At 40.1% G+C, this 26,859-nt stretch overlaps 1 protein-coding gene across 2 annotated transcripts in view; it reads right to left on the reverse strand.

The window, feature by feature from the left end:
• Nucleotides 1–26,500, reverse strand: part of LOC122559554 (protein shisa-like-1) — a 160,819-nt gene extending 134,319 nt beyond the window's left edge. The window contains exons 1-2 of one of the 2 annotated variants that reach the window (XM_043709214.1): nt 25,843–26,500; nt 13,986–14,065 (exon numbers count right to left, since the gene is read on the reverse strand). The gene's annotated coding sequence lies outside the window, so the exon portion shown is untranslated. The remainder of the gene's footprint in view (nt 1–13,985; nt 14,066–25,842) is intronic. The other variant, XM_043709213.1, reaches the window with a different exon arrangement.
• Between the last annotated feature and the right edge of the window lie 359 nt (nt 26,501–26,859).

Here is a 26,859-nt window from a genome sequence, read left to right on the forward strand (position 1 = left end):
CATTCCTGAAGAAGGGCTAATGCCCGAAACGTCGATTCTCCTGTTCCCTAGATGCTGCCTGGCCTGCTGCGCTTTTCCAGCAACACATTTCCATCTCTGATCTCCAGCATCTGCAGACCTCACTTTCTCCTCTCTTTCTTTCTTGATTTCTAAGTATGTACCTGGCTAAGTCAGGTGCAATGCTAATAACCATCATGTATCCTAGGTACATTCGATTAATGATACTGCAACATGTGTTCTTGTACACATGCATTAATTGAAGGGCAATTCCATTCAGCAGGCACTGTTGAATATATTGGCCCAGATTTTATGGTTTGCAGTGAAGGAACAGCTGTCGCCCTTCATTGCACAGACAGCTGTCTACAAAACATTTGAGGGCAAGGAGTATCTCATCCAGGATGGCAGAACACCTTGAATAATCTACGTCAAATAATCTAATAATGCTCTGCGTGAGTTTGCTGTTGGGCAGGGTATCATTTAATCTAGCGGGAGGATGGTGATGGGGATCCCGCTGCCTTTGTGCCTCTATCCCAACTAAATCCATGGATGAAAGGATTGTTAAATAACCTCTCTGCCCCACAGCCAATTGTGGCTCTTAAGTGGGTAATAAATGATGGTTAGCAGTTTCACACTGTGTGTTTACACAAGCTTAAATTGTGTCAAGTGCCTTGCAGTTTCAGGGTCTTGATGACAAGGGGCATGACTTGGCATAGGGTATATGATGAGCCTTGTGGGATATTTAGGGGTTATAACTTGAAAGGAGGACACACGGAGAGCCTTTAGAAATTTAATGTGTCCTCTCATGCAGTCTGTGGTTCTCAGATGCAATGAACAACTATTTAAAAACTTGGCACACAACTTGATGTCTATCTCTGCAGTGGAATATTAGGTTGGAAGTGTTGGTAGGGACTTGTGAAGGTGCTCTCAAACACTGAAAAATGATGGAATGGTTGAAAATCCCAGAATTGGGAGCCACCTCCCATTTTTATAGTGCTCTTGAGTCAACCTGACTCTAGGAAAACTGATGAAGAGAGCTTGTTTGGAGTTCACAGAATGGTGCACGTGCATGTTCTGGGAGCTAAATATCCTGGACCCACTCCCAACTGCATTTTAGCTCTACTTAAATCAAATGGATGGCAGTGATTCAAAGAGGCAGCCCACCACCACCTTCTTAAGGGCAGCTAAAGATGGGCAATAAATGCTGGCCCAGTCAGTGATGCCCACATGCCATGAGTAAATAAAAAAGCTAAATACATTAACATTAGAGAGCTCCGGTCTTTACAGGTAGAAAGAATATGTGCACACACTCTGTATGTTTCAATTCAATAAAACATTCATTGGTTTATTCAGCAGGGCACTGTGGAAAGTATTCTATTCAAATAGTTCAAGAAATACACATATGCCCAGCTGATTATAACTTAAAATTTCACATCTCAACAACATAGCAGAAAGTAATGTCTTGCCTCATCATTATCATCAACTTAAAATCTGCACCATTGTTTTTGTGTACAAAGATAATATCATTAAAACTTTCAACTGAAGGTCTCAGCCTCAAATTGAATTAATATTTTTTCTCAGAGTTGTTCCACTTTTAGCTGAACAAAGACCTAGAGTCCCTACAGTGTAGTAACAGGCCCTTCGGCCCAACAAGTCCACACTGACACTCCTAAGAGTAACCCTTCCAGACCCATATTATCCTGTATCTAACCAACACATCCCCGAACATTCTAGGCAATTTAGCATGGCCAATTCATTTAACCTGCACATCTTTGGACTGTGGGAGGAAACCCATGTAGACATGGGGAGAATGTGCAAACTCCATACAGACAATCACCCAAGGCTGGAATCAAACCCAGGTCGCTGGTTCTATGAGGTAGCAGTGCTAACCACTGAACCACCATAGTCTGAATATGTACAACAGTCTGAATATGTGCAATGGACATAGTTTCCCACATTGGACGTTTGGTATCGAAATGATAGTCCACCTGCTCAGCTTCAAGCAAAATCTATCTGGCTGGCTTGAATATAACTATTAAAAAACTGAGAGTAAACCTCAAAAGGTTTTGAAGATTCAATGTATATTTTTTGTTTTTTGAGGTTTGTTTTATGTGGGAAAAGATTTGCTAACCCATGATAGGCCCATAAAAGCAAAATTAGCCAAACTGTACCAGAACACCCAGAATTCCTGAGCAGCTCACAAGCCGAATCAGACAGTACACAGACAAAGGAATATGCTTTAAGCTCCCATGGACATGGCAGAGCACCACAGATATCTCAAAGCCCTAAGGGCAGGATCACAACCCAGCAATACCAAAGCCACACAAAGAGCAGTTCAGACAGAGAGGCACCAGCAAGGACATTGCTCCTGGAACAAGACAATGGAAGCACCTCACCACTTCAGAAGAGACATTAACACCTACCTGTGAAGAGGAATGGAACCATCAATACTGTCAGGATGTTGCATTGTGTGAAGGAACAGGACATTCATCCAACATTTGTTTTCCAATTAGCATCCTTGTAACTAGATTACTCCATTTCCAGCTACATTGTAGTTTCCCATTTCTTAGTTAGTGTCATTGTGCAGCATTACTATAAAACTGGTCTAATCCTCAGCTCTAGGAAGAGAAATTCTGATCTACCTGTACAGACTGTCAGCTCTGTGTCAGTCTAGTCAATTTCTCTTCCAGCAATATCGCTTGCAATAAACTGTTTGTCAATTTCACTTCAAGCGGTGTTTTGTGACCTCTAACCTATTGGGCAAATTTCTCCGACAGATTGGCATAGTGGGCAAATTTCTCCGACATTTTAAAAACCGGATGTGCATGCGACCAATGGAGTAAAGAAACACGTTGGATTGTGCTGTTTCTGCATATGCAGTTTCAGTCAGTGTTTGAATAATAAATACATTATAGATATTAAGCTGAGAGTATGTGACAGACAGAATGCAGTTTCTTTTTCCATCTTAATTCAGTTTCTTTTTGTGCAAGAAATGAATTGGTTTCTGAAAGCAAACCAGAAGTCTAATACTACCATTTTTATTTTGTTGGCTAGTTGGAAAATGTAAACTACATGTAAAATGTAGTGCTACCTGTTGCACCCAGTGAGTGAGATTATATTCATAGTGGGGGAATTGATAGTACAATGCAGAAACAGACATTGCCTTTCCTCATCCTAATTTGACTTAAATTGACTGAATATTTAAATCAAAGCCTCTGATTATTATTTTGTTATATGGATGTTTGGTAATAATTGGAAAATGTAAACATTGTAATTAATATCAGTGGTGAAGGCACAGAGAGATAAGAAAGTGGAGGGGATGCACAGGAAAGACACGCAAAAAGAGATGCAGAAAGAAAAGCAAATACAGAAGTACTTATCCAAGAATAAGTCATAAAACACAAATGTGTCATATTTAAATTAGGAAGTTACCAAACAATTTTGTCAGACCCAGGATGCCCAGCAATAAGGTGTACGTTCTCCTCCTAATGCTGACAGACACATACACTTCCTAAATGGTTTTGCTTTTTAACAAAAAAATCAAAGCATTACAGTGAACAAAGAGAGATGTATGACTTCAAAGTCTGGTTAACAATAGCCATTTGCACAGTCCAACTATTCTCTGATTCCCTACACAATTACTCCATCTCCTAATGACTCAAATTGGCCTTGACATCTCATGTAAACACCTTTAGAGATTGACTAATATATAAAATAGAGGCTGTTCATTTATGGCCCTAATTAAATAAAGGACTGGTATGGAGTTTAATCCCCTAAAACATTTATAAAAATTCTGTATACTATTTAACAGCAATGCAATTTGAGTTCTTCAGTAGCTGTAAATCAGTTGCTTCGATATTATAGCGACATGCCATAAACACCCAATTTATTTTTTAAAATGGTGTAACTTCGGACTCAACATGGGCAATACTATAAGTGATATACAAGAAACATTGAGCAACACATTACACAATGCTTTAAGCTGACCATCAGCTCAATGTTACCACTTTATGTTCTGATGCCATCCTGCAAATTATGCAAGAATAGATTTGTTAAAACTATTGGATGTCTTTGTTTTTATTCCCATTGTATCAAGGAATAATTGCTGATAAATTTGCTTAGACTAGCTCAACCATCACTTTACTGGCGACTTTATGGTCTTTGCAGATGTTGCAGCTTATCGCACTTGATTTTGCTTAACCACCCAGTAATCAGGGACCTAAAAGCACCATGTTAGTGGACCTTATCCTCTGCCTGTTGTCAATTCATTTCTCTGCCTAATCATTTATTCATACTTTTCTTGTTCCATTTCTGAAGATGCAGTAATGCACCAGCTGCTCATTTTGTATGCCTCTGTATTTATAAGCGATGCGATATTAATAAGCCTATAAATTATTGCCAAAGTAGACTGAATGTGGTCTGTGCAGAACGAAAGAGATTTGAAGCTTATAGATTAGCTGCTCTCTTTGATACTGACCCATCTGTCACTTGAGGCTAACTTTGCATTCCAGATCTTTAATTCCCTATTGTTCATGCAAAACCTGTACATTTCCTTTTCTGATATGCAACTAGGAGATGAGGGAAGTTAGACCTTACAAGCAGAGAATTTGTACTTCATTGACCTTTATCATCCATCTGTGGGGAAACACCAATTTGGAAAAAAAAAAATCACATGAATACAGATATAGTATCACAAAGGGGAAAACTGCTGACAGACATTCAGTGTTAGAGAAAGGACCTGAAAGGAACGAGGATAGATGCTAATTGGGAAGCTGAACAGATGTGCTTGAAAATATCAGAAGCAGTGACAGTGCAGGAGAAAGAAATGAAGAGAAATACTGAATTAAGCATCGTTGGATTCATTTCTCTAAATGAGTATAAGGCTTCATAGCCATGGATAACAAACAGGAGAGCTGTTAGATATCTTTTAACAACATTAAGATGAAGATCTGTGACATACAGTCGAAATTTTTAATAATGAGCAGACTTTGGTGGGAGGTGCTCTCCTGAGGCTCCAACACAGCGGGTTTGGGAGAGGCAAGGGCTATTTTGACAGCCAGGCTTCATTTCCACTAAGAGAGGATAGAAGGAGGAAACACAATGATTCAGGAAGGGGGCATTGGGCAGCTGGGTGAAAAATGTTTGTCGGGCCAGACACTATGAGAAGTTCTAAGAATTTCGTGATCATCTTTTTCAAAGCAGTCTTTAACAAATCCTTTGAGAACAACCAGTTCAGCCATTCTACGTATGCTTCACTCAGAGTTGCAATGAGTCCTCTGTCCATCAGGGGATCTGGGGTTGCTTTTTAGAGAGAGATTCATGCTTGCAGCAACAGGAGCCCATGTGAAACTTCACAGTTGAGGCTTATCCCCACCTTCTCAAGGACAGCTAGAGATGGGCAATAAATGCTGGCTCAGCCAGTGATGCTCACATTCTGGAAGTGAACAAAGGAAAAACAGAATTGTCATATTAGAGAAGAAAAATCAGAACGGGAATGGTTTGAGAAATGGACAGAAAGCAGTTCTCTGTGGATTTTGCAGCATTAGTAATCTGATCCTGCAAGGCAGAAGCCACCAAAGTCAAAGCATGGTCAACTTTATAAATCAAACTGTCAGAATAGCTCACAAGGGAGCTACTAAGGTCGCTGTTTTGAAGTTTCTGTGGAAAATATTTTAATATACACTGTCCTTATGATGTCAAGATCATAAGCACAAATAGGCTATTGGCTGCCTCATGTATTGGGATACATGAGGCAGCTAATCACTTTAACACTGTGGTGCTGTTTGCTGGGGTATGGAATATGGAGCATGGCCACAGCTTAAAAGCTCCCTGAGGGAGAGTTATCTAAATTTACAAATGTAAATAATTATAACCGTTTGTTAATTCCTAGTTCATTTGATAGGTGGATTTAATTGGCTGCAAAGTTCTCACTTGCAAACTGGAAACCAGGCTGACTTTGTTTTTCTTGTTTTATTAGTTTTGCAGTTTTCTAGGTGGTCCTGTGGTATACCTTGGTGATGGGGTATGTAGGAGAGCGAAGTGAGCATCTGAATACAGCTGATGGGGTGTGATGGACATTCACAGCTGTGAGATGGATGTGCTTGTTGGGGATGAGAAAGAGGGAGAGGATGGGGGAGCGGGGAGTTGGTCAGAAGATGTTGGAGCTGTGGAATACACATGGCAATTGGAGCAAGGAGTAAGAGGTAAAACATTAGGAGCACAAAAAGCCTGCTGAGGAATGAGTGGAGCAAGTGGGCATGATTGGAGGGTGGGAGATGTAGTTGTTACTTCAGCAGAAGTTGGGAGTCATTGAATGGGATGGAGCAGATGTGGATTGGAGAGTTAATGAGATTTTAGTGAGTAGGGTGGTGGCTTTTTTTTATAGGTTGATACATAATGTTCCTGGGGAGGGATTTCCAGGATTTTGACCGTGCAACAGTTAAGGAAGGCAAGATATTTCCAAGTCAGGATGGTGAATGGTTTGGAAGGGGACTTGCAAAGTGGTGGTGTTCCCACATAGCTGCTGCCCTTGTCCTTCCAGATGGAAGTGGTCATGGGTTTGGAAGTTGCTGTCTAAGGATCATTGGTGAATTTCTGCATTGCATCTTGTAGATAGTTCACACTACTGCTACTGAGCATCAATAGTGGAGGGAGTGGATGCTTGTGGATGTGGTGCCAAGTGTGTGGTTACATCAATGCAGTGTGCAGCTTAAGGAGTTGTTTGGTAGTGTGAATGTAACATAATCAAGGTTGAAGAAAGTGGCAGAGGAACATCATGTTCAATGGCTCAGCATTATATGTATCTGGGCATGAAAGTTAGGGAAGAAACTGGTAACATGGGAATGCAGGGCCCTAGTGGAAGAGGAAGTAAGGATAATTGAGTGCAGAAGTAATAAAATGAGAAGCTTGAAATTTTCTGAGGAATCTTCAAATGTAATTGGATTCCTTTATTGGAGTGAGGCAAACCAGGAAAATCTTGATTGAAAATATTTGGGGATAACCCAGGCACATGTGATCATGCTAGAATTTTAAATTAGCTTCACTGCTGCTCCTTTCACCTGATTCTGCTCTGATAAAGTTGCCAGATTGGGAGCAGTTCAAGAAATAATGATTTTCTAACGTAAGATCTAATCCTGGGTTGAAAAACAATGGCACAGCTTTTGATTTCAATATAACAATAAGGCTAATGGTGGTATTTTATTTAAACATAAATAGTACAGAATCATCAGGTAAGGGTCAGATTTGAGGTTAAACATGCATATGCAAATTATGGTGATGTGTTGTTGTGCCAGCACAAAGCTTTGTAAAAACATGATTTCACGCTGTACCTTGCTATGGACATGCATCATGAAATTGCAATATTTGTGCTGCAGATACAATTTAAACCCACCTTAAACTAAGACTAGGAATTAAAGCGCAGGTAGCCTTTTCCTGACCCTGAAAATTAATTAATATGAGTGAAATCTCACTCTTACAGTTCATGGATTTTATATCCAGTTTTTTAAAAAATGTCACTTAATTATGTTCCGCTGTTATCTCTGTTTCAATTTTCAATTTTCCCTTTGCTTAATCCAACCTTTCTATTCGTCTCAATTAATCTTGTTGAGGTGTCAAGAGTCTCGCCTGTTGGCTGTGGAGCTGGTAAAAGCCACGTGTTGCGTTTTCCAGGGAAGGCCCACTGAACAGAATGCCAATCTGCTGGCACGAAGACCACCTTGGACTTAAGATCCCAAGGGTGGAAATCCTGCCCACCAACAGCTGCCAGCCTCTTCTGCTCAGTAGTACCATGGAGAGAGCCATACCTGCTGGCAGAGGTGCACCTCCTAAGTCCCAGGACAAGGTTAGTGATGCTGCCAGAATGACGTTTCCAGGTCACAGGGTCATCAGGAGAGAAAGGCAGAGGCATTGGAAGCAATGGGAGAGGCATAACTCCTAGCAGACAACCCACTCCCACCCAATGTTGAGTCCTTCCCTTTGGGACTAATTGCCTTTGGTTGAGGAACTCCCCACCATCTCTCTGCAGTGACAAGATGCCCATAGGAAAGTAGCTGTTGTGACAGTCCCACCTGCAGTTGGATTAGTCCTAGCGATGGTGGTGATTGATTGGCCAAGTCAGGGCCTCAATTGGCAGTGGGTGGGAAGGTGAACCTTTCCATCCAGAATGTAACTCTGGTGGAGGAGGGAGGGTGGTGTGCGTCAGGACTGTGACTACCTTACTGAATTAAGTGTCATTCTTGCCTAAGCTTACCACCAGAAAGAATGGAAGATTCTCTTATATAATCCTTTCTGTAATTGGACTTAAATTGAATTCACCCTTTTTTTTCTGATCTTCCTTGATTTATTTTCCAATCCTTAAGTCTCATTACTTCTAAAGACACCTATTGCTTTTCCTTTAGTTAGGACCTGAGCACAATGCTTCCTCCACTGTGATGTTAATAAACCACACTTGCAACCATTTGGTGAACAAAATTAGTGAAAGGAACAGGGGTAAGTCTAACTCTTGATGGATACCATTAGATTCTGAGTAATTGCACATTCTGGTCCAATAAACCTTTATGTTCAAGATGTTCAAAGCATTTATTCTTGTTAATTTACTTCTAATTTGCTTTTAGTGCTTATCATTTGATTAAGTATACTGATTTGTGAGTTTATGTTACATTTTGATTGAACCCTATTTAAGAACAAAAACTGAAGCAAAATTGCCAGTAATGGAAAGTATAAGCGAACTAAAGCTGTGGCAATTAAATGACGTACTAAATTTCTAAATCATTATGTTGTATTGAGAGTAATACAACAGACTGTCACCTCGAAACAATAATAAATGTTCACATTTGTGTGTAATAATATCCAAAAGTACTTCACAGTGGTATGATGAAGCCAAACATTTGGATGGATAGCCAACATTTTAAACATAGAGATGTGAGACTGAGATGTGGGAGAGTTTGGGAGGGAATTCTGCACTGGGATGTGAATATTGGAAAGGAAGCGAAAATAGAAAAATGCTGCAAACGCTGAAAGGTCAGGCAGCAGAATTTATTTTGCTTTCGCAACACAGAAACTGCTAGAGCTGCTGAGCCTTTCCAGCAATTTCTGGTTTTGTCACCAATGATTACTTATTGACCAAAATAAATGTAACTGACACTTGAAGAATTCTGAATTTAATCACGGAAGGTGGTGTGTGCATGGAATGAGCTGTCAGAGGAAGTGGTGGAGGCTGATACAATTACAACATTTAAAAGGCATCTGGATGGGTATATGAATTGGAAGGGTTTAGAAGGATATGGGCCAAAAACTGGCAAATGGGACTAGATTAATTTAGGATATCTGGTTGGCATGGATGAGTTGGACTGAAGGGTTTGATTCAGTGCTGTATATCTCTATGACTCTGTCAGTAGAAAGAAACTGAGTTACTCCTGGCATCCTCCGCTCCTAAACAGGAGTGGTCAGGGTGGTGTGAGGGGCTGATTGTGGGCATTTGCCATCAGAGGCTTATGCCACCTTCCTACCATCAAAGGAACAAAATTTTGGGAGGGAAGCCTACCTGTCCACCTACAACTGTGCCCCCACTGACAGCCGTCACTTAACAACTGGTTAAAGATCTCCCATATCACTACCCTGAAGGAATCTGTTACTGGTGGGTGAGAGCACTGGCTGTCTTTCCTACCAGTTTTGGGGAAACAATCTTTGATTTGCCCCAATCTCTGGGGATTATTTTGGGAACGGATTGGGGGGCTGGTGGCGTTGTACCATTGCAGGATAGCTACTGAAAATCACACTCTGCCCTAGTTTCTAATGTCCAAGAGCCCTCTCCTTTGTGATTCTCACCTCCACAATCACCACCCCTGAAAAGGTACACCCTGTGCCTGTTTTTCCTGTGCTCTGGGATTGTTGTATGGTCACCAGCCACAGGCTCTGTAGCAGTGCTGCAGTTCACAATGGCTGCTCACTTCAGAATGACCAGCAATTTGAGGTAGGGCAGGAAAAGTAGTTACTGCCCTGGGAAATAATCCCTGTTAAAAGTCTCATGCGTGATTACTTAAACACCTGTTTGACTCAAGACCGAGTGGACTTTCCCTTTCAGCTTATCGTTTTAGCTGTCTTCACCCTGAGACAAAAAGCAGAAATTTCAGATGGAGATGTGTATTCATCAGAACACTCTATCTCTCTTCACAGATTCTGCCTGATTTACAAGGTATTTCCAGCATCTGTGACTTTTTTGTTTCAGCATCCACAGTGTTCTGTTTGTGTATGAGGGAAGGAGGCTGTGTTTGTTATTCAGGCATGGCAAGTGCTCAATCTTTGTCATAGACATCATTCTTTTCCCACGGTGTATCTTTATAAAAGGGATAATTGTACAGCTTTGTTAACAGAGGCTGAGAAGAGAGTTATCTTTCTGACCTCTAGGCCGAGAAATTGGTGCACTTTATAATTAGTGAAATAATTAAAAGTGAGGGAAATAACTTTCCAAATTAGTGATGGAATAAATATACACTTGAATCAAAAAACATGTTTTAGAGGAATGATTTATGGCTATATCAGTCATACAGTTCTCATTCTATATTAGATATCTCTACATTTTCTATATTTAAATCGGATGAAATAGCCGGCTGCGTGTTAGTGGAATGGACCATTTCTCAGATTAATTAAAGAACATGGCGCTGATAACATATTACTAATATTCAGGTCATGAGAAAAAACTAATAGGATATAATTTCCCATATATTTTATATCTGCTATAACATGCTCATGATTTAAACTTCTGACATCTATTATTTCTTTAACTTTAACAGACTTGTTGTCTATAACAATCTATCACTTACATGCAAGAGCGCAAACCAAATGATAAAATGTGTTCAGTGGAGGTAACAATGAAAACAATGTCAAAGAAATCATTTATTTTCTTGCTTTGAGTAGATATCACATCTCCAATATATCACAGCTTATCAAGCCATCTTAGTACACAGTAAATTTCTCTCCGCAGTGATTTCTTTTTTGGACTTAATCTAAGGCTAAGAATAATCTGTAGCATTGATTTCTGTTTATCCTCATGATTTCTGTAGTATTGATTTTGTGTTCTGATTTCTAGTCCAATCACTCTCGCCCTTGACTTAATGTCCTTCCTAGACTGATTTGAAACTATGTAACTCCTTGGGCCTTCAAGTCAAAAAGGCTGGGACTGGTATGCGCCAACAATACAAAACAGATTTCTAGTTTCTACAGCAGCCAATCTTTCCCCATACCCAGTGTACTCCCCACTGAAATTCAGAGAACAATAGTTCAAGCTCACTCTGAGTATTTGTTTTTTAATCTTTATTCTCACTTTTGGTTTGTTTAACAGTAGAAATCTCATCAGTACTTTCCAAGCCAGTGGTGGTGAAAAATGATTTGTTATCAACACTGCTGGCATTGGCCAGTTTCTCGCCCAAGGTTTCCAAGGGAGTGTCACTACAAAAGGAAAATTATGGGCAAATAGGTGACCATTGTACATGCATTTAATGTTAGTGGGCCTTTGACAGAAAAAATAGCATACATTTTCATTTCAGTTACTGAACTTACTCGATTATTTAGATTTACTGTGACAGCTCAAAAACAAAACAAAGCAGTTAAGCCATGTAAGTATTCACTTTCAACCCACTGCCCTATAAATAGTCTGAAGATTAGATTAGATTACTTACAGTGTGGAAACAGGCCCTTCAGCCCAACAAGTCCACACCGACCCGCCGAAGCGCAACCCACCCATACCCCTACATTTACCCCTTTTAGCCTAACACTACGGGCAATTTAGCATGGCCAATTCACCTAACCCGCACATCTTTGTGACTGTGGGAGGAAACCGGAGCACCCGGAGGAAACCCACGCAGACACGGGGAGAATGTGCAAACTCCACACAGTCAGTCGCCTGAGTCGGGAATTGAACCCGGGTCTCTGGCGCTGTGAAGGCAGCAGTGCTAACCACTGCACCACCGTGCCGCCCACCAAGATGTTCCATCTCAACCAAGATGCATTGGATTATTTAATCCATGGAGATGTAAAGCTGTTTCCTTCCCATAAAAGATGAGAGTAAGGCACTGATCCACACTGATGAAAGTGAAATTATCCATTGGATGCAAGACCAAAAATGTAACTTAAGTAACACGTCTTCTATTTATTCTTAATTTTCATGCATTTAATAAGTTGTGCATTTTGCACATATTGAGGTGATCATGGGATTGCTGGAGAATTAGACAATTTCAATTCCCCAATAATAGCATCAGCAATCCCAATTCTGCACCCTCATCTTTTGCTCCCAAAATATGCTTTAAAAGCAAGCACGGAGAACACTTCCCATTGCACCAACGTGACACCTTCCCATTTCCTACATCAGCCATTCTGTGCCAGTCTGACTGAGGTTATCACTGTTGTACTTAATTCAGTTTTAAGATGTAGGCTTTAAAACCACTGAGGTTGGCCTTTTGCACAGGACTTTACAGTAGAGAAGTTTCAAATCTTATTAGTCTGAGGTGGATTTGAAACCAGGATGTAGAAGTGTCTAGCCATATACATGTAGTTGGTCAACATTTTCAGGTATCTCTTGAAAGATTCAATGTGGTGATGTATTTCAAATTTTAATGTAGCACAAGGAGGACAGATTTAATTCAGGTTCTTTTCCAGAAACTAAAATAATTTTCATAATTTGCAAGAAGGTATCATTGCTCACTCTTGCCTAAGCATTAGTAAGCTTCATGACAAAAGTCACAGCTGACACTCCAGAAGGGCCCTCTTTCGATGAGATGTTAAACTGAGCCATCTGCCCTCTCAAACATGAAAGTTTCTGAGTGATACCATTTCAAAGAGAAGATGAGTTATTTCTGAGTGTCCTGAACAATAGTTAACCCTCAATCAGATTATCGGCCGTGGACCCTGTGTTGTTTGTGGAAACCTGGCATGTTCAAATTGGCTACTTCTTCCTACATCACTACAGTGACTTAACTTGAAAAGTCCATTCTTAGCTGTATGGTGATTTGAGACATTTGGCCTTTGTGAAAGGGATTCCTTTTTTTCTTACACCCTAACCTTATACTTACTTTTTTCAAAAACAAGGTAGCTTTATGTTCCCCTTAGATGCACACTTTAGCAAGATACAGCCTAAAGCTATTTAAATCTTCAGTGCAAGTTCCCCACCATCCTGACTTGGAAATATATTACCATTCCTCCAGTACTGCTGGGTCAAAATCTAAAACTCACTCCCCAGCAGCATTGAGGGTGTGCCTACACCAGATGGACTGCAGCAGTTCACCACTATTTTCTCAAGGGCAATAAATACTGACCTCGCCAGAGCCCCTACAACCACCACCAACAAATGAATTTTTTTTAAAAAAGTCACAAATGGCCTTTCCAACTAGAATCACAAGATTCCTATCAGGTATGTTGGCTGGGTGCTTGGTTCCTGACAATATCAGCCACAACAACTTCCACATATGTAGCATTTTCTTTAATGTAAGTGAAAATGTCCCAATGTGCTTCATAGAGCATTCTCAAACAGATTTGGCAGGGTTATTAAAGCTAATTATATTGTCAGCATCACTATGTTAAGTCAATCAGCTCAGGACAGACAGGGTTTGAACACTGGGATTTCCTGGTGTATTACCTCCTGAGGTCTGGCTAAGGCACAACTGAGCTATTGCGAGAACCTTGCAAACATGTCCAAAAGAACAAGTTCATTGAAAATAATAATTGTAGACCATTATTGTTATTGAGAATCATGTCAAGGAAACGTTATGAATTTGTTGACCATTTACAAATGTGTTCACCATCTGCATGTGATAAACTGTTCCCATACATTTATAAACATCAAGCCAGCACTTAAATTAAGTATGACCAAATTGGTTGCTGTTTGCTTAAAAAATAACTCTTATTCGTTTGGTCCCTTACTGTGAAAACAAATATCAAGCAACATAAACAGCAAGAACTGCATAATTAAACTAAATTAAATTAATTACATCCAGTACCTTGGTTCATGGTCTGGGACTTCTAAGTAAGTTGCGAGCAAGACTTCTTATTCCTAGTGACAAAAGTGACATCTTTATTCCTGCATTGTGACAGAAGACATAAAAGGAACATTCGGAGATCATCTAAGGAGATTTCTAATTTGGTATGTAAAAGGCGTACATTTCCATATCTTGGCCTCTTGAGGTGGGAAATTCTGAATAATGGGCTTTATTGGGATCGTGATTAATGCTCTCTACAGTTCTCGAGGGAAGCAGAAGAAGTTAAAATAAATAACGAGCTTGTCCAAATGTCTTTGTTTCCTCCCTGATGTGACAGAAAACATCTCACTTTTCCAACTTTTCATTCATTACAAAAGGCCAGAGCTTCAAAATACTATGGATGCTTTTAACCCTGGATTCCAAAGTAAGATGATTGTTAGAGAGACAAAATACCTCCAGGTGTAAAACTAAAGGTGTCAAAAAAGTTTGAAACAAAAATGGACTATGATCTCTTGTGACGACAAAGATAATGAAGTGCTGACCAAGGCCTGTTCAACAGTAAGTCACTCCTGTGGATTATGTCCCCAAATGCTGATACGTTTTGTGGCCTTTCCCTTTGTAGAATGTACAAGGACAGGCGTTAAAAAGCCAGTTTCGAGATTCGGAAAGTGCCAGAGAATTGGAAAGCTGCCAAAGCAGTCAGGGAGGTTGGAGGCAAGGGGCAGTAATTGGTGGCTTTCAGAGGCCATCCTTTGTCCCTCATCTGTCCTCTTGACTTCCCATAGATTTGGGGAATTGGATGTCCCATCTCCGACAATCTGGCAGACAATGAGAAAGGGATGAATAGCTCTCCAGGGTCAACTCACCAAACTATTTTCACTTCTCTCCATGTCTCTTGCCATGTCCCTAGGGCAGAATTTCCTCTCCTTATCTTTCAATCTCACCATCATATTTTCGACATTCCAGGTCACAGCAATGGACATAACCATAACCTGGAAAGACCTCTTTGACTCTGTGTGGCGTGTATTAACTCTTAACCTCTCTCCAGTCTTTGATATATCTGACTGTGCAACTTATTCCTGCCAGCACATTGCTTCTTTTGTCCAGCTCCATCAGAATGCCTCTACCTTGGCTCCATTTCATGGTTTAACCCCATCCTGCCTTCACTCAGTTTTCTCTGGAGCACCTCCAAAATTTAACCTCAACTCCCTTATCTCTCAGTGACAACAACTACAGATTGTCTCTGTCTCTGTCTCTCTGTAGTCTAATGGACTTTTATGCAAAAATTTGTGAAGATTAGGCAAACCAAAATCTTGTTTTAGCTGTCTGCCATAAATCCTGTTTCCTTGTGACAGATTCCATTTCCTTCCCTGGACATTGTTTTAAGATGAACCAAGCTGTTCTTAACTTCAGCATTGTAGTAAGCTCTGAACTATCTTCTAACTATAACCACCACCCTCTTCCACCCATGAAACATTGACCCCAGTATTTTCATTCAGCAATTCTGTTGACAAAACATAATAAATTTTTGTCACTTCAACCTTGACCATTCCAATAATCTCATGACCAAGCTCTCATTCACTAATCTCTTCAAATTTCAATTTATCCAAATCTCTGCTGCCCCAACCTATTTTGCAACAAGTGCCAATCATTAATTGCCCATCATCCCCTTATAGCTGACTGAACAATATTGGTTTTGAGTTCCTAATGTCACAGATTTGACTTCTCATTCTTGTATTTGAATTGCTTTTGCAACTTATCTTTCTCCATAACCTCCTCTGACTTCATAATACTGAATAATAATACTACATAATATTGAATCTAATTTTTCCTCAAATTCTGGCCTTTTGTGCATCCCCGCTCCTTTTGCCTTAATATTTGTTCATCATATCTCCATCCTTGTAGGCCTCGCACTTTAGAATTCTTTCCATAAATTGCTCCACTTCTCCATCTCCATTTCTCCTTTAATAGTTCATTTAAGACACATCTCTGAGACTAAGATTTTGTTCCCCCTTTTATCTCCATTTTTGGTTAAACTTCCATTTCCTTCTTATGACAAACTTTCAGATTGTTGTCCATCATATATACAAAGGATGTCATCATTGTTCATCATTAACCTCTAAAACTATATCAACATCTGCATCTCCTACTCTCCACATCTGATGTTTACGTTCTTTGGGTGCTGCTAGATTTAGCCTGTTGCCACATGCTCTTTCTCAACTCCTAGCTTCAGTAATAACATGGATATGTGAGGCTTATGGTGAGTTCTGACAATTGTGATTTTAACTTACATTTTAAATAACATACACATTTTAGTTGAGACAACTCTTCAGACTTTTTTTTTCATTCTTCCTCCTTGTGGCTTTATACAAGCATTTAACATTTTTATCTAAGTCCTTGAACAATTTTAACAAATACATCTAATAGGGAATCAGGTTCTCTTTTGTAACAGAAACTCAAATCTTCCTCACTTGTGTGTGCTTGTATATGTGACCCAGAAATAGGTCTGGCTAAATGCCACAGACCTACTCGTTGCACACGGGGGATGCAATGCTAGTTGTTACAGTTCCTGCTCATGTTGCAAAACTACAGTGATAATACCATTTGTCTTTCTTCTGGCATCAGAGATATATCAACATAATGACTGACATCTCTGGTGTAAGATAAAAGAAAAAGATATTTCTAGCACCTGGCAACAGTCTGAAGAAAATGATTATTATAGGATCATAACTGGAATAGTTCCCTATTATTATAGTCTGACTCAATGGGCCAGTGCACAAACAATCATAACTGTCTGATGTCCCTTTTCTCCCCTCACTTTTTTGATTCTGCCAACTTTGAAGGGCGGCGCAGTTAAGTTTAAATCTGCCTTTGCTAACGTTCATGAACATATACTTCCAAGTTAGGATCATGAGTAATCAGGAAAGGAAATCTGTATGATTTTTCTTTAAGTCTTCTTTCCTAATTCAGGCATCCAGAGGCAACACTGGCATCGCAAATACAGTGCTCTTGGCTAAAAGCAATAAAAAAACAATTGGAGCTGGAGACTCCAGTATCTGTCTGATTCAAACCGATTGCGCATTTAAAAACTGTGACGTCTATTAGCATCCTTTTTTTAAAAAAACTGCGTTTCGAACTCTTGATGTGGTGATTTGATTGTACAATAAGTGATGCCTCAGAAACGTTGTGTGCACTATTCTATTCCATGGGAACTTATCATATTTTGCTATTGGTGTGTGAAATGTAGTGTTGGTGTGGGCTGTTCCTCAATCTGCTTTTACTAGGAAGCTGAACAGAATTCTTGACCAGAGCAGAGATCAGATGAGATAGCAGGTAAATGGAGTCACAGGTAACACTTGGTGCATATGATATTCTGGACTGCTTTTGAGAGGGAGATTTGGAGGGTGTCAGAGACAATTGTCCAGAGATTTTCTTCCCCACTAAATGTCAATTATACATCAGTTGATAGCACCCTTGACTCTGAGTCGGAAAGATCTGGGTTCAAATGCACAAAAATCAAGACCGTCAATCCAGTGTGGTACTGAGGAGATGCTACACTCTGAGGTGCTGTCTTTCATCTGCCTGATGAGGGAAATGTAAACGTTCCCATGGCGCTGCCTTCAAGGGCCCTTAGAGTTATCCTGGGTATTTTGGCCATTATCACTCAATCAACATAAACACAAATATCTGGTCATTCCCTGACTAGTGATTTTGGCAGCTTTTTGAGCACAATGTGGTTACGATGTTTCTTATATTACTTCAGTCACTACATTTCAAAAGTACATCATTGGCTTTACATCACTTTGAGATGTCTATTGGTTATGAAAGCCTTTAAATGCAAGTTTTATTTTTTATACCTGTCATTTTTATACATTTATATTTTCCTTTACTTTTGGAAAATGTTCAGCAAGCTCTTATTTTTGTCTGGGAAAGAAAGCAAGCAGGAAAAGCTATACATCGTTCACACTCTGATTACTCTTTGTTAATGACACTTTGGTGTACTTTAATAGGATTTAAATTAGTTTACTGCATATCTTCAAATGAGAAAGGCTCACCAAACACTTTGAAACAACAGCTCTTTCAAACTGGCAGCACGCTTTCACTTTCTCAGCCATGAATGCTAGTTGGTGCAATGGTGGAAAATAAAAATAGGTTTTTCCAATTTGAACTACTTCTTCCTTTGGACAAGACACTGAGGAGAGGAAATGCAATTTAACATAACTTCAGACTTCTTTCATTGCTACACTGAAACTAGCTACAGGAAGAAATGGAAGAGCAATCCAGTTATGGTTGTAAGGGCAGATTTTAGTACCCTCCCGCGTGGTGGCTTTGGTGGCTGAGGGGCATGTAATTGCATGGGAAGGTGGACAGCTGCAATGCAGGCAAGAGAGAGATAAGCAGATACAACAGTACCAATTCCAGTGCATTATTACTAAGGGAACTCTGTTCAAGCTGTGCATTGTTGTTTCAAAGCCTCTTCTTTTATGATTTAAAAAAAATGGCTTTCAGGTATTATATCTTCATGGACGATAGATGTGGAGCTAGAGAAGCACAGCAGATCAGACAGCATCGTAGGAGCAGAAATAACGGCATTTCCTGCTCTGCTTCTCCAGCTTCACATCTATCGTTCATAAAGGTACAAGACCTGAAAGCCATTTTTTTTTTACTTCCAGCATCTGCAGTCCTTACTATCTCCATTATATCTTCATGGTAAGTTGTTTCATTTATTTCCATTCTTTCTTGATTGCTGAAGTAAAATAGAAAAATGAACCAGGCATAATTCCTGACATGGTGAGACCATAGGCAAGAGGCAAAAAGGTACAATCGATCAGTCACTTCTCTGCAAATGAACTGGAAAAACTGTTTTTCTCAAAAAGACAGCACCTTCTAACACAGTTTTCTTTTTTTAAAAAATCTGACTACTTTATTCAAAGTTTCAAATCGTAACCAAAGTTTGTAAACTATGGAACAGAAAATATAAAAATATCAGCTGATTTACTTTAGATTAGATTCCCTACAGTGTGGAAATAGGCCCTGCGGCCCAACCAATCCACACCGACCCTCCAAAGAGTAACCCACCCAGACCCATTTCCCTCTGACTAATGCACCTAACACTATGGGCAATTTAGCATGGCCAATTCACCTGACCTGCACATCTTTGGACTGTGGGATGAAACCGGAGCACCCAGAGGAAACCCATGCAGACACGGGGAGAATGTGCAAACTCCACATCCAAGACAGTCACCCAAGGCTAGAATTGAACCTGGGTCCCTGGCGCTGTGAGGCAGCAGTGCTAGCCATCGTGCCACCTTTAGAAATTATTTAAATAATGTCTAACCGTCTAAATAGATAGCATGTTATATGAAGGCGCCACCATTTCATGCTATGTATTTCCACTGTCAGCAGGTGTATGCACTTATTGCACCTGTTATAGTCACTAGTGCCACTATTGCTGTTTAATTTGTGCCAAGTTCTGAGAGCAATCAATCTTATTTCCTTTCCTCTATCACTTCATTTTAGAATCGAAATACATTTCGCTCATCTTTCTCAAGTGCAGTCCAGAAATTCCTCAGAACATTTTAAAATTCATTCATGGGATGTCAGTATCACTGACGAATCCAGTATTTATTGCCTCCATCCTTAATTGTCCTTGAGAGGTTTTAAGCTACTTTCTTGAAATGAAGCTGTCCTTGGAGTATAGGTACACCCACATTGCTTTGAGGGAGGGAGTTCCAGAGTTGTGATCTAGCAACAGTGAAGGAAACACAGTATATTTCCAAATCAAAATGTTGTGCAGTTTGGAGGGGAGCTTGCAAATGGTGGTGTACCCATGCACCAGCAGATCTTGTTCTTCTAAGTTGCTGGTCATGGGTTTGGAAGGTGTTGCCCAAGAAGCCTTTGTGAGTAATTGCAGTGTATTTTGTCAATGGTATACACTGCATTGGTGGTGAGGGAATAAATGTGGAAGGTGGTAGATAGACTGTTCTGACATGGATGGCGTTGAACATTTTTAAGCTGCCCTGTTAATGGAGTGTATTTCAATCATACTCCCCAACTGGTGCCTTAAAACTGGCAGACTGGCACTGAAGGTCAAGGTTACTCACTGAAAAATGTTTAGCCTTTCATTGTTCTTGTAGCAACAGTATTTATGTGGGCTGGTTCAGTTCAGTTCCAAGTCAATGGTAACCTCCAGGAAATTGATAATGGGGAATATAGCGGTTGTATTGCTTTGAACAGAAGGGGATGATAGTTAAATATTCTCTTCATCATTGCCTGGCACTTGTGTAGCACAAATGTTGCTTGCCACTTATCACTCCAAGCCGAGATATTGTCCTCATCTTGCTGCATTTTAACATGGCCTGATTCAGTACATGAAGAGACAGGATTGGTGCTGAACATGGTGGAATCATCAGTGAACATTTTCAATCTGACCATATGGTGGAGAGAAGATCGTTGATGAAGCAGCTGAAGATAGTTGGGCTTAGGGAACAATATTGAAGAACTTCTGCAATAATGTCCTGGAGCTGAGATGATTGCCCTCCAACAGCCATCTTCTTTTGTGCTGTTATAACTAAATCGAGTGGAGAGTCTTCCACCAGATTCTCATTCACTTCAGTTTTGTTAGAGATCCTTAATGTCACACTTGGAGTAATTGAGATGTACAGCAGGAAACAGACTGGTACATGTTAACCAGATATCCCAACCTAATCTAGTCCCACCGCCAGCACCTGGTCCATATCCCTCCAAACCTTCCTATTCATATACCCAGCCAGATCCCTTTTAAATGTTGTAGTTGTTCCAGCCTCCAACACTTCCTCTGGCAGCTCATTCCATACACCTACCACCCTCTGTATGAAAAAGTTGCTCCTTAGGTCTATTTTATATCTTTCCCCTCTCACCCTAAACCTATGCCCTCTAGTTCTGCACTCCCCCATCCCCAGAGAAAAGACTTTGTCTATTTATCCTATCCATGCCCCTCATGATTTTATAAACTTCTACAAGGTTACCCCTCAGTCTCCAACACTCAAGGGAAAAAAGTCCCAGCCTATTCCACCTCTCCCTGTAGCTCAAATCCCCCAATCCTGGCAACATCATTGTATATCTTTTCTGAACCCTTTCAAGTTTCACAACATCATTCCGATAGGAAGGAAACCAGAATTGCACACGAGATTCCAAAATTGGCCTAACCAATGTCCTAAATAGCTGCAACATGATCTCCCAACTCCTGTACTCAATGGTCTGACCAATAAACAAAAACCTTCTTCACTATCCTATTTACCTGTGATTCCACTTTCAAAGAGCTATGAACCTGCACTCCAAGGTCTCCTTATTCAGCAACACTCCCTAGGACCATACCATTAAGTGTATAAGTCCTGCTAAGTTTTGCTTTCCCAAAATGTTAGAGATCCTTAATGTCACACTTGGAGTAATTGAGATGTACAGCAGGAAACAGACTGGTACATGTCAACCAGATATCCCAACCAGCATCTCGCATTTATCTGAATTAAATTCCATCTGCCACTTCTCGACCCATTGGCCCATCTGGTCCAGATCCTATTGTAATCTGAGGTAACTCTCTTTACTGTCCACTACACCTCCAATTTTGGTATCATCTGCAAACTTATTAACTGTACCTCTTATGCTCGAATCCAAATCATTACATAAATGATGAAAAGTAGTGGACCCAGCACTGATCCTTGTGGCACTCCACTGGTCACAGGCCTCCAGTCTGAAAAACAACCCTCCACCACCACCCTCTGTCTTCTACCTTCAAGCCAGTTCTGCATCCAAATGGCTACTTCTCCCTGTATTCCATGAGATCTAACCTTGCTCACCAATCTCCCATGGGGAACCTTGTCGAACTCTTTACCGAAGTCCATATAGATCACATTTACTGCTCTGCCCTCACCAGTTCTCTTTGTTACTTCTTCAAAAAACTCAATCAAGTTTGTGAGACATGATTTCCCACGCACAAAGCCATGTTGACTATCACCAATCAGTCCTTGCCTTTCCAAATACATGTAAATCATGTCCCTCAGGACTCCCTCCAACAACTTGCCCACCACCAATGTCAGGCTCACCAGTCTATAGTTCCCTGGCTTGTCCTTACCACTTTTCTTAAATAGTGGCACAATGTTAGCCAACCTCCAGTCTACTGGCACCTCACCTGTGACTATCGATGATGCAAATATCTCAGCAAGGGGCTCAGCAATCACTTCCCTCGCTTCCCACAGAGTTGTAGGGTATACCTGATCTGGTCATGGGGATTTATCCACTTTTATGCATTCCAAGACATCCAGCACCTCCTCCTCTGAAATATGGACATTTTTCAAGATATCACTATCTATTTCCCTACATTCTATATCTTCCATGTCCTTCTCCATCGTAAACACTGATGCAAAATACTTGTTTAGAATCTCAGCCATCTCCTGAGGCTCCACACAAAGGCTGCCTTGTTAATATTTGAAGGGCCCTATTCTCTCCTTAGTTACCCTTTTGCCCTTAATGTATTTGTAAAAACCCTTGGATTCTCCTTAACTGTATTTGCCAAGGCTATCCCATATTCCGTTTTTGCCCTCGTGATTTCTCTCTTAATTATACTCCTGCCTTTATACTCTAAGGATTGGTCAAATACTGCTTTGTTGTCACGTGAAATCATTTTCACTTTATCTCTGGAATTCAAATTTTTGTTCATGTTAGTACCATGGGTGCAATGATGTCAGAAGTTGAGTGGTCTTGACAGAACCCAGAGTGAGCCTCAGTGAGCAGGTTGTCAATAAACAAGTGCCTCCACTTAGAACTATTGATGTCACTTTCCATCTATTTGCTTATAACTGAGAATAGACTGATAGGGTAGGACTTGGCTAGGTTGGATTTATCCTGCTTTTTGTGGACTGGACATATCTGGGCAATTTTCCACATTGGCAGATCAATGCCAGTGTAGCAGTACCAGACAGAAATATTTCCACTCTGCTGGCATGATTTCACTGCAAGTAGGGAAAATCTCTACTAATGCCCATAAATAGAGCTTCCACCATGTTTCTTTCAAATTTACAGCAGGACAGAACACAGGCAATCCCAAGGAAATTGCTGGCCTAGCTCTTTGCCCATTACTTGGACCTTTCAGTTGTAGAAAAATACTGCTTCCAATAACTTAAATGCTAACAGTGAAAGATTCAGACATCACGGCAATGTAATTATGATAGAGATTTCCCACCTCCATTTGCACAGGAGTGGTACATTTTTGTAAAGCAGTGGCTCTCAAAGTGAAGCCTACAGACTGCCTGTGTTCTACAAAGGGTCAACTGGTGCCCACTGTCTGGTCCAAAATTGAAGTGACCAAAGTTGGCATTTTGTGATAAAAGTTTGGTCTTCGCAACAAGTGTGGTCCAAATATTTGATCCTCAGCTCTGAAGGACCTGGCATGCCATGAACATATAACTCAACCATTGAATCATCAATATTTTGGAGGCAGAAACCAATAAAGTGGAATTGGCTGAAGGCAGACTCCAACATGAGACCGAAGCTGTTCAGCTCAGAACCAGACATGAGCTCACTGATGTCTCAACAAAAGCTTCAGCATTTTTCCATTAATCCTGATGAATTATTTTGTGGTGACAAGAGAAAGCGAGTGAAGTGATCCATAGGGTCACTTGTTCCATCGAAGTGACCTGTGGATGTGAACGTTTAAGTACCACTTCTATAAGGCAACATTTCTGTCACAGAAAAGTTAGCCACTGCTTTTCTTTACCAATCAGCTTTGTTCTAGTTTCTGATATTGGTCAATTGTAGCAATTACATAACCTACTCATATACAGCAGATATGTATAACAGTCATGAATAAAATACAAATTATGGAATGCAATAAGCAAAAGGTGAACTTTGTTATAAGAGTAATTATGATTCAAACACATTTTAGCCTTTCGGTACTAGACAGTAATGAGTTGTTTCTTTTCATCCAATGTGTACTGGGAATTTCTAAAAGCAGAAATGTTTCTGAACTTTAGTCTGCAATATGCACATTACTGAAAGCATTTAATCTGTTGTAACTATCAGTGTCTAATCTGTGTTCATTCAGTGTAAACTGATTACCTCATTGTTTGGTTGCTGCTTACGGATTTAAGGAAGACATTTTGTGAAATCCTGAGTTCAGAATTACAGGGTATTATTATAATGGCTACAGGTTAGCTGTATTGGATAAAACTTAAATACAACTCAACATTGTGAATGTAATATTTCTATTCCCTTTGATTTTTGAATCTAATTAACTAAAATACTGTAAGGATTGGAAAAACATAATTGCTCATGCAATAATGCTGCAACAAATGTTTAGCTTTTAAAACATTTGGATTGTTTGTCATTACTCAATAACATTTGCTTTTTACCACTACAAGTTGGCATATGTTTTATAGAATTAGTGGTTGAATCAGGAACTTTCCAAGTGAGGGGTAACATATAAACTGCATTCCTTAAAAATGAAGCGACTTTCAAGTTTTAATGGTGTCTTGGATAACAATGGGGTACAGTCTTAGAATTGTAACATCTCTTCTTACTACTCAACCAGTCTCCTTTGAACTGTTTCCTTGCTCACTTATTCCTTTAAGTAATATTTTCAGTGACAACATTTGGGCACATGTGAAAGTATGGCTATCCTCTGAAGTCTTCTGTTGTTTACTTGGATTACCAGAGTTCCAGACTTAGAATTAGCCTGAATTTTCTGTTATTTAAAGGAATAATTATGCAGTATTCACAACAGCAAATGCTCACATCCTCCTCCCTACAAAATGCAATGAAGAGCAGCCCATAACAAGGACTGTCCTGAGACGACATGGAATGTAGCTTGCAGGTCACCAGATATGACTGACAAGAGATTCCAAATTATTCTCTGTTAATTTTTTTTGAGAGAATGAAGCTTTCTATTAAAGGGATTATATAGAGACCATTTACCAAAAGAAACACTATTGTCCAAATGTGTCACTTTTGTGTTCAATGTATTCGCTTTGCCAAACACCCAAGATGTGAAATGCAAAATCACTGCTAGCAACCTGCAAATGTGGCACCACATTGGTGCCCCAAAATGGGCACAAAAATAATTGAAGTGAATCAACATCAACTTCCCAATCCAAACTCCTCCACAACCTTTTCTGGTAAAGCAGTTTGACACCTTTTGTTTACTTGGTCGTCACACTTAACATAAATTATCTGCTGCCTCTAGTCTTGTATACTGTATACCAACATACAAGCAAGCCACAAACTCCCCTGCTCATCTCCAATAGCTATGCATTTTTGCTGTTCTTTTATTCTAACTGCATTTCAAATGGCATCGTAACCCTGTGAACAGAATGCAGTTAATAGAAGCGTCTGTACAGTACACAAAAACAATGCAAGTAAAGGTGGTTCCATTGGAGCCACGTTAGCATCACAAGTAGATTTTCTTTTGTTGGAAACCACAGACTAAATTTTAAACGCACTTTAAGGTAGGGAACAACAATTCGTCCAATTTTTGCATCATAGTACGGGCAGCGTTTGCAGAAATCAGACCGGTTAAACAGCACTGACAGAGCTAAATCTCCAAACAAGAGTTATAGTTGCTTGGTTCGGGTTGCAATATAAATTGGAGCAGGCACGCACTGTACATTATAACAGCTAATGGTTCTCCGTCTTTTCTTCCTGAACTATTGGCAAAGTCCTATAAATATTGCGCGTATCGTGTAAACGTTATTGATAGATGCTGTGTCTTACTTGGATAAACTTTGGTACCCGATAACTACACTCAAATCACTATGGCAACAATCTCTAGCATTTAGCAAAGGAACAGCTTTTACAGCACAGTGAAACAAGCAAAAAGCTTCAATAAAGACAAAGAAAATTTCTGTACCTGTTAGCAGTTGGTTGATTATAACCAGGGCTGGTGCTTTATTGCAGTCCGGCATATAATCTCAATAAAATCTTTGAAATATGTTTTAATGTTTCTTTTTTGTAACTGACTGTTCTCCCCAGTGGTCTTGTTAATCCATTCTAGTCCATATTCAGATCAAAGGCGATGCAAAAGCAAACGGACAGCCTTTACATCTGAGCTCAGACGTTTAATGCTGTCATTAGCAGTTCCAACCTGACACAGACGAGGCTGGCACCAATGCTAGGGTCGGGGGTCAGGCGAGAGCAACCAGTTCCAACATTTCGTTCTTCCCAATCCCTCAGAGCCAGTGCACTCTCTCTCTCTCTCTCCCTCCTTTCAAGTGCAGATGTGTAAGTCTGTTCTGTTTGGGCAGTCTGTCTCCACACAGCTGTTATTCCACAACCTCACCTGAGTACATCCCTCTTGGCTGTTTCTCTCTCTCTCTCTCCTTGTTTGCTTATTTCATTGATCACTAAGAGTAGATAAAGAAAAAATGGCAAAATCGGCAGACAAATCAAGGATTTACAGAGCTGGCTGAGAGCGCGAGATCAAATCATGCTGTTTCCTGATAAAGCTGATAAGGACAAGATTGAAAATATTTTGCCTGTGTGCATCGAGCAATCATGCTTACGGTCTCTCTCTCTCTCTCTCATGGGGAGGGATTGAGAAGGCAGAGGCGGAAGCAACTCTGAACATTTCAAACAGGAGGGAAACCATTCCAACACTAGAATCAACCACTGAAAGTCCTGTGTTTGCCTTTGTAAGATTCAAGGCAGTTTTCCTTTTCATTTCACCCTACATTAGATAGGATTCATTTTGAAAGGAAGGCTTTTTTGGATCTAGTATTTGATATTCAATTGCCTACTGATTTGACTTGTATTTGTTAGTTAAGGAAAGACACTAATTAAGCTGCCAACATGACTTAGAGACAAATTTTGTGTGTTATTCTCCAGGGAAAATGATTCAGACGTTTTGCTGCTTGTAAAGGACAGTATT

Source organism: Chiloscyllium plagiosum, chromosome 19 (assembly GCF_004010195.1).
Source record: "Chiloscyllium plagiosum isolate BGI_BamShark_2017 chromosome 19, ASM401019v2, whole genome shotgun sequence".
Classification (NCBI taxonomy): Eukaryota; Metazoa; Chordata; class Chondrichthyes; order Orectolobiformes; family Hemiscylliidae; genus Chiloscyllium; species Chiloscyllium plagiosum.